Below are 12,827 nucleotides of genomic sequence, written 5' to 3'. Positions count from 1 at the left end.
CGGAGCGGCTGCTCCCCGGGTCCCTCGCCGCCGCCGCCGCCGCTCGCGGCCGTCGGGCGGGGTGCACGCGGCACCGCCTGTTCTCGGGGCTCCCCGGGGAGGCCAGAAGTCCGGAGGACACCGGCCGGGTGGCTCCTGGGTGTGACGAGGGGCCGGAGCGCCTCGCCTGGCCTCTATTTTGTAAAGCAAATGGAAAACTCTCCCCACGAGACGTGAAGATCCCCGTATTACAGATGAGGAAATACATTTTAAGGCTTAGTTTTTCTTTTCTTTTTAAATAGAGACGGGGGAAGTCTTGCCATGTTGCCCAGGCTGGTCGCGAACTGCTGGCTTCATGTGATCCTTCTGCCTCGGTTTCCCCAAGCGCTAGGATTCCAGGCGTAAGGCGCTGTGCCCAACCTAAATTAGTTCTCATTGTAGTCTTAATTTGCGTTTCTTCTATTGATGAGTAAAAAAGAAATACACTCCGAAAGGTGTGCTGGCTATTTCTAATGTCCCAAGAAAAATTAGTGGCGGTCCTGGAAATGATCATCTTCTCGTCACTAAATGCATAATTCTTTTTGCGGGATTATTCTGGCAAAACGCAGTTTTGTCCTTGATCCATAAATTCGCAAATATTTACTGAACAGCTCATACTCACCAGGCACGATTGTGTGTGCTTGGGGATGGAAGTGAGCAAAGCACACAATGCCTCTACTCGTGTAGAATATTGGGGTCTTTATGAGAGAAAAAGAAAGTAACAGATTATTATGTGAATAATTTAATGTGATTGCATTTCAGGGTACCATGGCAATATGGGAGAAGAAGTTCTGGGAACACTTCAGTCCACAAGCATCTTTTGGTAGAGGCTGTAAGGGTATAATTTGGAAGAATCTAGGTGGTGCACGTTTTTAAAAAGTGTACTTTAAAAAAAATTATGGATTGGAGTTTCTTCAAAAAAATCCTGGTTTTTCTCAACATCACTGTTGCCAGTGGTATTCATTTTCTTATGACTAGCATAGGAATGTGGGAATTTGTCATACTGGATTTTTTAAATATCTGACATAAAACTTAAGGACTAACCAGAATGCATAGTTTCAAGACAGCAACAACTAATTTTGGAATTGAGAGCTGTAAATCTTCAATAGCATGTTCTATCAAGTTATTTATTGAATCTAAAGGATGGCTAATTAGTTTATAATTGTGGGATCTCAGCCGTTTACAGTAATCACCAAGTAAATGAGAAAGGGCTTAGTGCAATAACTAAGTCTTCTTTTCTTGAAAATTCAGCAGGAATTTGACTAAGATGGAGTAACTTGCAAATTCTCCTTAAGTCAGGAATGCAGAGCAAGAAAAGGGTTGTAAGGGCTCCTCTATCTACAATAGCTTTGAAATCAAGTAGACCTTTCCAGTATTCCCTGCAAAGGTGCATTCCTGCATCTTTCCTAGAGCTAAAAAGGAAAAAAACAAAACCAACACTGAGTTCTGCCCATCTTGCAGAATCACTCTCACTGATTGCACTTTGATGTTATATCCTAGGTTTTTAACTACCCCTATGGCTGGCAAACTGCAACCTGTGAGTCAAATTCAGAAGAGAAGAATGACTTTTGCATGTTTAAAAGGCTGTAAGAGAATGGATAAGAGAAGAATATGCAATAGAGACCATCTGTACCCCACAAAGCTCAAAATACTTGCTTTCTGCCTGTAAACATTTGGTGTGCCTGATTTAAAAACAAAAGTCATATAAAAGCAAATGATATAAGTGAAATTTATGGAACACAAGGTCTACTTTGTTGCACAATTATAAGACCTATTCAGATATTTTATTTTTATACTATGCCAGGAATTCCTCCTAAGCTGTAGCTCCTATACTGTGTGCAGCAGTACCCTGGGCTGCCTCCGGGAAGTCCTAGGGGATCTGTTAAGATAGTTTAACTTTTTGAGGGCAACACAGTGACATCTGTTGGCCCATGTCAGCAACTACAATTTGTTTGTTGGTTTGTTTGTTTGTTGAGTTGGAGTCTCACTCTGTCACCCAGACTGGAGTGCAGTGGCCGCTCCTGGCCACCGCAGCCTTGACCTGCTGGGCTCCAGCGATCCTTCTGCCTCAGCCTCCCAAGTAGCTGGAACTACAGGCGCACGCTGCCACGCCCGACTAATTTTTTTTTTTTTTATTGTAGAGATGAGGTCTCACCAAGTTGCCCAGGCGGGCTCAGGTAATCCACTCACCTCAGCCTCCCAAAGCACGGGATTACAAGCTGAGCCACCGAACCCGGCAGCAACTACAATTATTAAGTTGTTTGGATTTATCTGCTTCATATGGAACTTTTTTTTTTTTTTGAGTCAGTCACTCTGTCAACCAAACCAGAGTGCAGTGGCATGCTCACAGCTACTGCAGCCTCCACCTACTAGACTCAGGCGATCCTTCTGCCTGGGAGTACAGGTGCCCACCACCATACCTGGCAAATTTTGTAATTTTTTGTAGAGATGAGGTCTCTCCAAGTTGGCCAGGTTGGTCTCGAACCCTTGGGCCCAGGCAATCCTTTCTCCTCCACCTCCCAAAGTGCTGGGATGATAGGCGTGAGCCACCACACCCAACTCATATATGGAACTTTTGAGTATTTCTTTTCACCTGAGGCACTATGAAAAAAGACTGAGACATGGAGGGCTCTGTGAACCTCTGCCTTTAGTTATAGTTTTTCAAACTTGGCTAATAATGAGAATCACCTGGTAGTGCTTGTAAATATATAGATTGCTGGTTTTTATTCCAGACCTCCCAAGTCAGAATCATCAGGAGAGGAGCCAGTCATGTGCATTTAAATAAGTATTCTAAATAATTAGTGACTAGACACTGTGAGGAAATGCTAATCATGAGAAATGGATACTTTTTTATTCTTGCAAATAAGTACGACTGAGTGACTTACCTTTTTTCCCTTTTTGAATAAGTGTCAGGGCTGGACCAAATCTGATGCCTCCAGTATTCTTTCTCTTTTATATAATAGGATTTTGTATGATATGAAATAAGCTTATCTTTTTTTTTTTTTTTTAGTCAGAGTCTTGCTATTGCTCAGGCTAGAGTGCTTTGGCACCCTCACAGCCACTACAGCTCAACCTGCTGGGCTCAGGCGATCCTTCCACCTCAGCCTTCCAAGTAGCTGGGACTACAGGCGTGCACCACCACAACCGACTAATTTTTTTATCTATTGTAGGGATCAGGTCTTGCCAAGTTGCTCAGACTGGTCTCAAACCCTTGGGTTCAGGAAGTCCTCTCATCTCAGCCTCCCAAAGCACTGGGATTATAGGCATGAGCAACTGCACCCGGCCAGATGAGTTTCTTATAAGCAGTTTTAGAACAGAGGAGGCATTCAGACATTTTTCCTTAACACATTAGACTGGACCACCCTGTGGGCTGGAATGTGGACTTGCCAGTTGACCCCGCCCCCTTAGCTCATCAAAGAAAAAAGCCCATCAAGGTGTGGAAATGGTGCAGACCACCTTTTAGCTCATGATTAACATAATAATCAGCCTATCAAGTCTTCTAAGACTAAGTGCATGGTGTTCCTGAAAAAGGCCACCCCCTCGCACATCAGAGGTGGAGAGATTGTAATCTCTCAGAAGCAGATAGCTGTGCCCACCCTCTTTAACATGATGATTATTGTGTTGCAATATCCAGCTCCTTGCAAAAAGCAAAAGCATGGTCTTTCTCGACCACGTTTTCTTTGACTTGTCTCTCTCTCTCCTCTCATAAATTCTGTTTTAAAACTATACTGGCCTCTCTGAAATTCTTTTCAGTAGTGAGTCAAAGAACAACAGACTGAAATTAATGTCTTTCCTGACCTTTGCCACTTCTGGTATATATTTATATTTACATATTTATATTTTTTTATTTTTGAGTCGAAATCTCCCAGGCTGAAGTGCAGTGGCACGCTCCCAGTCACTGCAGCCTCGACCTGCTGGCCTCCGGCGATCCTTCTGCCTCAGTCTTCCAAGTAGCCGGAACTACAGGAGTGCTCTTCTATGCCCAGCTAAGTTTTGATTTATTGTAGAGAGAGGCCTCGCCAAGTTGCCCGGAAGACCCGCAGGCTCAGGCAATCCACTCATCTCGGCCTCCCAAACTTCTGGAATTACAGGCTAAGCCACTGAGCCCGGCCTTGCATGTTTATTTATTTGAGGATACCTCACTTCAATCTGCTTTGATGCATATTTATTAAACTTTCCCAGATTTGAAGGTCTGGATAAATAGAAGGCATGGGCCAGGTGCGGTGGCTCAAGCCCATAATCCTAGCACTCTGGGAGGCCGAGGCCAGAGGCTTGCCTGAGCTCAGGGGTTTGAGACCAGCCAGGGCAAAGTGGTGAGGCCTCATCTCTACACTAAATCAAAAAATAAACCAGGCGTGGTAGCGCATGCCTGTAGTTTCAGCTACTTGGAAGACTGAAGGGGAAAGAATCACCTGAGCCCAGCACATTGGCACTGGGTTGGCCGTAAGCGTGCCACTGTACTCCAGCCTAGGCGACAGAGTGAGACTCCAACCCGGAACTAGCCCCGCAGAGGTGACAGAGACAAAGGCAGTGTCTATGATATACAATAGGGATTCTGAATAGTAAAAGTTATCATCGACTCTTATGCTTGTATAAACTTTATCTGACAAGGTGTAGCTTAATAGAAACATATTTTTGTTTGTTTGTTTGTTTCTGAGTTGGAGTCTCACTCTGTCACCCAGACTGGAGTTCAGTGGCCGCTCCCGGCCACCGCAGCCTCGACCTGCTGGGCTCCGGCGATCCTTCCACCTCAGCCTTCCGAGTAGCCGGAATTATAGGCATGTGCTACCACGCCTGGCTGATTTTTTTGATTTATTGTAGAGATGAGGTCTCGCTGCCCAGGCGGGTCTCGAACCCGCGGGCTCAGGCAATCCACTCACCTCAGCCTCCCAAAGGCGCGGGATTACAGGCTGAGCCACCGAGCCCGGCTGTCTTTTTTTTTTTTAATTTGGAGTCTTACTCTGTCACCTAGGCTGGCAGACTGGAGTGCAGTGGCACACTCAAGGCCACCGCAGTCTGCACCTGCTGGGCTCAGGTGATCCTTCTGCCTCAACCTTCCAAGTAGCTGGAAATACAGGTGCTCGTCACCACACCTGGCTAATTTTTTTATTTATTGTAGAAATGAGGTCTCGCCAAGTTGCCCAGACTGATTTTGAATCCCTGGGCTCAGGCAATCCTCTTGGCTCTGCCTCCCAAAGTGTTGGGAATACAGGCGTGAGCCACTGTGCCCAGTGCCATTTTATATTTCTAAAGAAATATATCAGTATAACTTATATTCATGGAACTCATTTATGCTTCACAACCTTATAGATAGGAAGTTTTATTGAGCTGGGCTCCATTTACAACTGCCTCTGGAACTCTTCTGCCTATACCTGTAGTGACCAAGAGAAAACTTCCCCTTTGCCCTCTGAAGGTTTGTGTAAAATCAACCCACAACAGGCAGATGAATTAGATAAAAGACATATGAAGGGGAATCTCAAAAAAATTGGAATTATTTTTGGAAGAGAGGCCCCTTGTAGTGCAGGCCTTTTCCACTAGGCGACTGTTCTAGGAACCCATCAGTGTTCCTGTGCTGGCTAGCATCGTTTTGAGAGGCTGCATTTGGCTTCAGTGAACTTTTTTGGGGGAAATTCTTTCAGTGCGTTTGCCTTTTTTTTTTTTTTTTTTTGAGTTGGAGTCTCACTCTGTCGCCCAGACTGGAGTGCAGTGGCCGCTCCCGGCCACCACAGCCTCGACCTGCTGGGCTCCAGCGATCCTTCCGCCTCAGCCTTCCAAGTAGCTGGGACTACAGGCACGCGCTACCACGCCCGGCTGATTTTTTTGATTTATTGCAGAGATGAGGTCTCGCCACCCAGGTGGGTCTTGAACCCGCGGGCTCAGGCAACCCACTCACCTCAACCCTCCCAAAGCGCGGGATTACAGGCTGAGCCACCAAGCCCGGTTTATATGCCATCTTGTGGTTACAGAAAGAATGAGAGTTCGGAGCATGGCCAAACACACAGGTTATGATGGCAAATCATGTTATCATGGCAAGACAGGTAATGGGAGAGGAAGAAGTGGAGACCTAGCTATCACAGGTGGTCTTGTTATGTAAATGAAACCTCACAAGTAGCAGCCCTCAGAAAGGAGAGATGGTAAATGCTTCTTTAGACCTTTAAATGTGTCAGATTCTCATTTCTTAGATCCAAGGGAAGAAAGATCTGGCTATGTCAATGCAGATTCTCAACAGATGCAAGTTTCCCCACAAAAGACAGCTTTGCAGGGCTACTTTTGTTTGCTGGCTCTCTGAACAGCCTTCTGAAAATATATCAAAGTATATTTTGAATACTGTATACCCAGCTTGTTAAAAATTTAATTTTCTATTTTTTCTTTTTTTTTTTTTGAGTTGAAGTTTCACTCTGTTGCCTAGACTGGAGTGCAGTGGCATGCTCCCAGCCACCACAGCCTCAACCTGCTGGGCTTCAGCAATCCTTCTGCCTCAGCCTTCCAAGTAGCTGGGAACTAAAGGTGCCTGCTACCATGTCCAGCTGATTTTTGATTTATTGTAGAAACAAGGTCTCACCAAGTTGCCCAGGCTGGTTTCAAACCCGTGGGCTCAGGTAATCCACTCGCCTCTGCCTTCCAAAATGCTGGGATTACGGGCTGAGCCACCGAGCCCAGCCCAAAATTTAATTTTCATCTGTCTTAGTCTATTTGGGCTGCTATAACAAAATAGCATAAACTGGACAACTTGTAAAAAATGGGAATTTTTTTCTCAGTTTTGGAGGCTAAGAAGTTCAAGATGAATACATCAGGACATTCAGTATCTGCTGAGGGCCCATTCCCTCATAGACATCACCTACTCACTGTGTCCTCCCATGGTGAAAGGGGCACTAATCCTATTCATGAGTGCTCCACCTCCAAGATATACCCATCCCTTAAAGGCCCCACTTCTTAATACTGTCACCTTGGGCGTTAGGATTTCAACATATTAACTTTGGGGAGTATCTTAGTTTGTATTTTGCTGTTTATAACAGAACACCCGAAACTGGGTTCTTTATAAGGAAAAGGAATTTATTTCTTGCAGCTATGGAGGCTGAGAAGTCCAAAGTTGAGGGTCCATACCTTGTGGGAACTCAGAAGAGTCCCAAGGAGCCACAAGGTACCACATAGCAAGGGCGCTGAGTGTGCTATGCTTGGATCTCTCTTCTTATAAAGCCACCAGTTCCACTCCCATGGAAACCTATTCAACCATTAACCTTTTAATGCAGAACCCTCATGATCCAATCACTTCTTAAAGGCCCCTCATCTCTCAATATTGCCACAAGAGTATTAAGGGGTTTTTTTTGGTTTTTTTTTTTTGGTTTTTTTTCCAATTGGAGTCTCACTCTGTCACCCAGACTGGAGTACAGTGGCCGCTCCCAGTCACCGCAGCCTCGACCTGCTGGGCTCCGGCAATCCTTCCGCCTCAGCCTTCCAAGTAGCTGGAACTACAGGCGGGCGCTACCACGCCTGGCTAATTTTTTTATTTTTTATTGTAGAGATGAGGTCTTGCCAAGTTGCCCAGGCGGGTCTCGAACCCGCGGGATCAGGCAATCCACTCACCTCAGCCTCCCAAAGCACGGGATTACAGGCTGAGCCACCAAGCCCGGTTGAGGATTAAGTTTTAATATGAGCTTTGCGCTGGGCGTGATCACTCACACCTGTAATCCCAGCACTTTGGGGTTCAAGACCAGCCTGGGCAACATGGCAAGACCTCGTCTCTACAATTAAAAAAATAAAATTAGCTGGGCATGATGTTGCATGCCTGTAGTCTCAACTACTTGGAAGGGTGAGGAGTAGGATTGCCAGAGCCCAGAAAGTCAAGGCTATGGTAGCTGTGAGCATGCCACTGCACTCTATCCTGGGCAACAGAGTGAGACTTTGACTCAAAAACAAAACAAACAAAAAACATGAGCTTTGGAGGTGACATTCAAACCATAGGGAGGGACATAAACATTCAGTCCATTACATCATTATCATCTCTGCTAAGTACATGACCTCCCTCTTTTAGCCTGTTTTGGTTGATGGTGTTAAACTAAAATCTGAAAAAAGCTTCCACACTCCCATATTTGAGTCCTTACAGACAAACCATAACCTATCTTAGTAGGCAGGAAAAAACCTTAGGAGTATGCTTCTGTAACAATAGCTGAGCCTCATCTAGTCCTTGCAGGCATAATTCTTTTTTTTTTTTCTTGAGTTGGAGTCTCACTCTGTCGCCCAAACTGGAGTGCAGTGGCCACTCCCGGCCACTGCAGCCTCGACCTGCTGGGCTCCGGCGATCCTTCCGCCTCAGCCTTCTGAGTAGACGGAATTACAGACATGCACTACCATGCCCGACTGATTTTTTGATTTATTGTAGAGACGAGGTCTCGCCAAGTTGCCCAGGTGGGTCTCGAACCCACGGGCTCAGGTAATTCACTCACCTCAGCCTCCCAAAGCACAGGATTACAGGCTGAGTCACCAACTTGGGTTCATAAATCCCACTTTAATAAGCCAACAAATCCCTCCTAGTAAAAAGGTCATCTCTGGCTGGGCTCGGTGGCTCAGCCTGTAATTCCAATACTTTGGGAGGCCAAAGTGAGTGGATTGCCTGAGCCCACAGGTTCAAGACCCACCCGGGCAACTTGGTGAGACCTCATGTCTACAATAAATCAAAAATTAGCTGGGCATGGTAGCGCACGCCTGCAGTTCTGGCAGCTTGGAAGGCTGAGGTGAAGGGATCGCCGGAGCCCAGCTGGTCGAGGCTGTGGTGCCCAGGGGAATGTGACTGCACTCCAGTCTGGGCAATAGAGTGAGATTCCAACTCAAAAAACAAAAAAAATGGTCATTTCTATGGTGAGTGAGGGTATTAAATCAAATTCAAAGGGTTCCCATATCTGAACTCATCTAATTGACTTTGGGGCCCTTTTCCAAAAAACAAAACATCTTTTTACTATGTGATACTGCTCCAGTAAATTTGCTAGTGTGAGACTTACTTTCAAAGCTAAAAAGGTACATAAAATTCTCCCAAGGAATAATGTTAGAGTTTCCTGATTCTCCTGAACCAGAATTGTTATGCTTTCTACTTGGAGAAATTGGTAAGATCGAAATTCAGGCCAATTATAATACCTCTGAGCTTTCAAAAATAACCAGTGTTTATGGACTTCTTCCTCAACTAATATAGGAAGAATTAAGCATGTGGAACCTGTAAAAGTCCAAACTGATCATTCTAAACCTTTGCCTGAATTACCCCAATATCTACTAAAACGCAAAACATTTCAAGGGTTTCACCAATTGTGGAAGATTTAATTAAACAAGGACTTCCAATTCCATGCACTAGCCACTGTAACAGTCCAATCCTGCCAGCTAAAAAATCAAGTGTTGGTCCAGTGTGGTGGCTCAGCCTGCAATTCCAGCACTTGGGAGGCTGAGGCAAGAGGATTGCCTGAGTTCGGGGGTTCGAGACCAGACTGGGCAACTTGGTGAGACCTTGTCTCTACAATAAATCAAAAAATTAGCTGGACATGGTAGTGCGTAACTATAGTTCCAGTTACTTGGAAGGCTGAGGTGGAAGGATCACCTGAGCCCAACAGGTCGAGGCTGCAGTAGCCTTGAGCATGCCACTGCACTCCAGCCTGGACAACAGAGATGCCAACTCAAAAAAAAAAATCAAGTGGATGAGGTTGGAGGTTTGTTCAAGAGTTATGGGCAATTAATAAAATTGTAATCCCAAGATTTCCTATAATCCCAAATCCTAATACATTATTGTCTAATGCAACTGCTGATTCCACGTGGTTTGAGTAATAGATCTCTGCTCAGCCTTCTTTAGCATTCTGATTCATAAAGAGAGCCAGTACTTGCTTGCCTCTACTTGGAAATATCAACCATACACCTGGACCATTACGCCACGGGGTTTCCTTGAAGCCCCTTTGCATTTTTCCCAGGCATTGCATCAGGACTTGACACTGTAGTTTCCTCAAAATTCTATTCTCATTCAGTGTGTAAATGACCTACAGTTTTGCTCTCCCACTGAGCAGAGCAACTCCAAAGTTGATTCAGTTTACGATTTACAGCAACTCACACACAAAAGTTATAGGCTTTGACAGAAAAGCTTTCATTTTCAAGAGAAAAGTCCACTATTTGTGACCTGACATGACTGCTGAAGGGATCCCCCTCTCACCTAAGAAGATTAAAAACTATTAAAAGTTTTCCTCAGCCGTGCTTGGTGGCTCAGTCCATAATCCTGCGCCTTTGGGAGGCTGAGGTGAGTGGATTGCCTGTGCCCGCAGGTTCAAGACCCGCCTGGGCTGCGAGACCTCATCTCTACAATAAATCAAAAAATCAGCCGGGCGTGGTAGCGCATGCCTGTAATTCCGGCTACTTGGAAGGCTGAGGCAGAAGGATCCAGGAGCCCAGCAGGTCGAGGCTGTGTGGCCGGGAGTGGCCCCTGCACTCCAGTCTGGGTGACAGAGTGAGACTCCAACTCAAAAAACTGCGTGGCCGGGAGCGGCCCCTGCACTCCAGTCTGGGTGACAGAGTGAGACTCCAACTCAAAAAAAAGAAAAAAAAAAGTTTTCCTTAGCCGTGCTCGGTGGCTCAGCCTGTAATCCCACGGCTTTGGGAGGCTGAGGTGAGTGGATTGCCTGAGCCCGCGGGTTCGAGACCCGCCTGGGCAGACGAGACCTCATCTCTACAATAAAATCAAAAAAATTAGCCGGGCATGGTAGCGCACACCTGTAGTTCCAGCTTCTTGGAAGGCTGAGGCAGAAGGATCACTGGAGTCCAGCAGGTCGAGGCTGCGGTGGCCGGGAGCAGCCACTGCACTCAAGTCTGGGTGACAGAGTGAGACTCCAACTCAAAAAAAAAAGTTTTCCTCGACCTGCAACCAAAAGACAGTTCAGAAGTTTTCTTAGACGTGCAGGATATTGCATATCCTGGGTTACAATTTTCTCCTTAATGGCCTCATCATTGTGTGAGCTCACTAAAAACGCTGTGCCAGGGCCTTTACCTTGGAAAGACTGTCATGGGCAGGCTTTTAGCCAAATGAAATTGGCTTTACAACAACCCCCAGCTTTAAGACTTCCAAATTACACAGAGCCTTTTAGCTTTCTTGGTAAAGAATGTGACAGTCAGTCATTAGTTCTTACTCTTGAACACTGGGGAAACATAGGACCATTGCATATGATAGCCTGCGATTAGACCCAATACCTAAGGCACATGGTTGTTTAAAAGCAGCAGCAGCCAAATTGGTAGAAACTTCATCTGATCTGGTTGTAGGAAATGAATTCAATTTGCAAGTCCAGCATGCTGTGGAATGTCTATTAAATTCCAACCAAACCCAGCACTTGTCAGCAAGTAGCCTAACATTTTATGAAATACTTCTGCTTCCTTTAATTTCCATTTAAAATGCTGAAATCAGCCGGGCTTGGTGGCTCAGCCTGTAATCCCGCGCCTTTGGGAGGCTGAGGTGAGTGGATTGCCTGAGCCTGCGGGTTCGAGACCCGCCTGGGCAGCGAGACCTCATCTCTACAGTAAAATCACAAAATCAGCCGGGCATGGTAGTGCATGCCTGTAATTCCGGCTACTTGGAAGGCTGAGGCGGAAGGATCGCCGGAACCCAGCAGGTCGAGGCTGTGGTGGCCGGAAGCGGCCACTGCACTCCAGTCTGGGTGACAGAGTGAGACTCCAACTCAAAATAAAATAAAATAAAATAAAATGCTGAAATCGCCAGGCTCAGTGGCTCAGCCTGTAATCCTGCGCCTTTGGGAGGCTGAGATGAGTGGATTGCCTGAGCCCGCGGGTTCGAGACCCACCTGGGCAGCAAGACCTCACCTCTACAATAAATCAAAAAATCAGCCGAGCGTGGTAGCACATGACTGTAATTCCGGCTACTCGGAAGGCTGATGCAGAAGGATCGCCAGAGCCCAGCAGCTCGAGGCTGCGGTGGCTGGGAGCAGCCACTGCACTCCAGTCTGGGGCGACAGAATGAGACTCCTACTAAAAAAAATAAAAATAAATAAATAAAATGCTGAAATCTGGACCAAATGCGATGGCTCACACCTATAATCCCAACACTTTGGGAGACCAAGGTGAGAGGATTGCCTGAGCTCACGGATTCAAGACCAGCCCAGACAACTTGGTAAGACCTCATCTCTACAATAAATAAAAAAATCAACCAGGCATGGTGGTGCACACCTGTGGTTCCAGCTACTTGGAAGACTGAGGTGGAAGGTTCACCAGAGCCCAGCAGGTCGAGGCTGCGGTGCCGTGAGAGTACCACTGCACTCCAGCCTGGGTGACAGAGTGAGACTCTGACTCAAAAAAAAAAAAAAAAAGACTGAAGTTCACACCTGTAGAACTGAATCTGATTATCAAGGGGATGCTTTAGCAAATTTTTATGTTATGTCAGCTAGTGCTGGAACTATTAGGACTTGCAATCTGAATGAACTCCAGACAATTAACCCAGGTCAACTTCCTTATGATGGCCTATTTAATAAACAGTGCAGTGCACCTGATCTGGAAAAAACAAGATTGGTGTCTAAAAGGTTGTAAATTCAATGTAAAGCAACATAAACCTTAGTTTCTCCTCAGAATAGATTCTGGTGATAATGGGGTACCAGTTGCATGGAATTCAAAGTTAATCCATAAATTGGGAATTGGGGACAATCTTGGATTTTGTAGCCAGTCAGACCTCCCAAAGTTTCAGATGGGTCAAAGCCATTCTCTGAATCGTAGACAATAACATATACGTTCAAGCTGGGCTTGGTGGCTCAGCCTGTAATCCCGCACCTTTGGGAGGCTGAGGTGAG

The sequence above is a fragment of the Carlito syrichta genome, unplaced genomic scaffold (assembly GCF_000164805.1).
Source record: "Carlito syrichta isolate Samal-C Ts95f unplaced genomic scaffold, Tarsius_syrichta-2.0.1 Scaffold312189, whole genome shotgun sequence".
Taxonomy (NCBI): domain Eukaryota; kingdom Metazoa; phylum Chordata; class Mammalia; order Primates; family Tarsiidae; genus Carlito; species Carlito syrichta.
Note: the sequence above shows the minus strand (reverse complement) of the source record.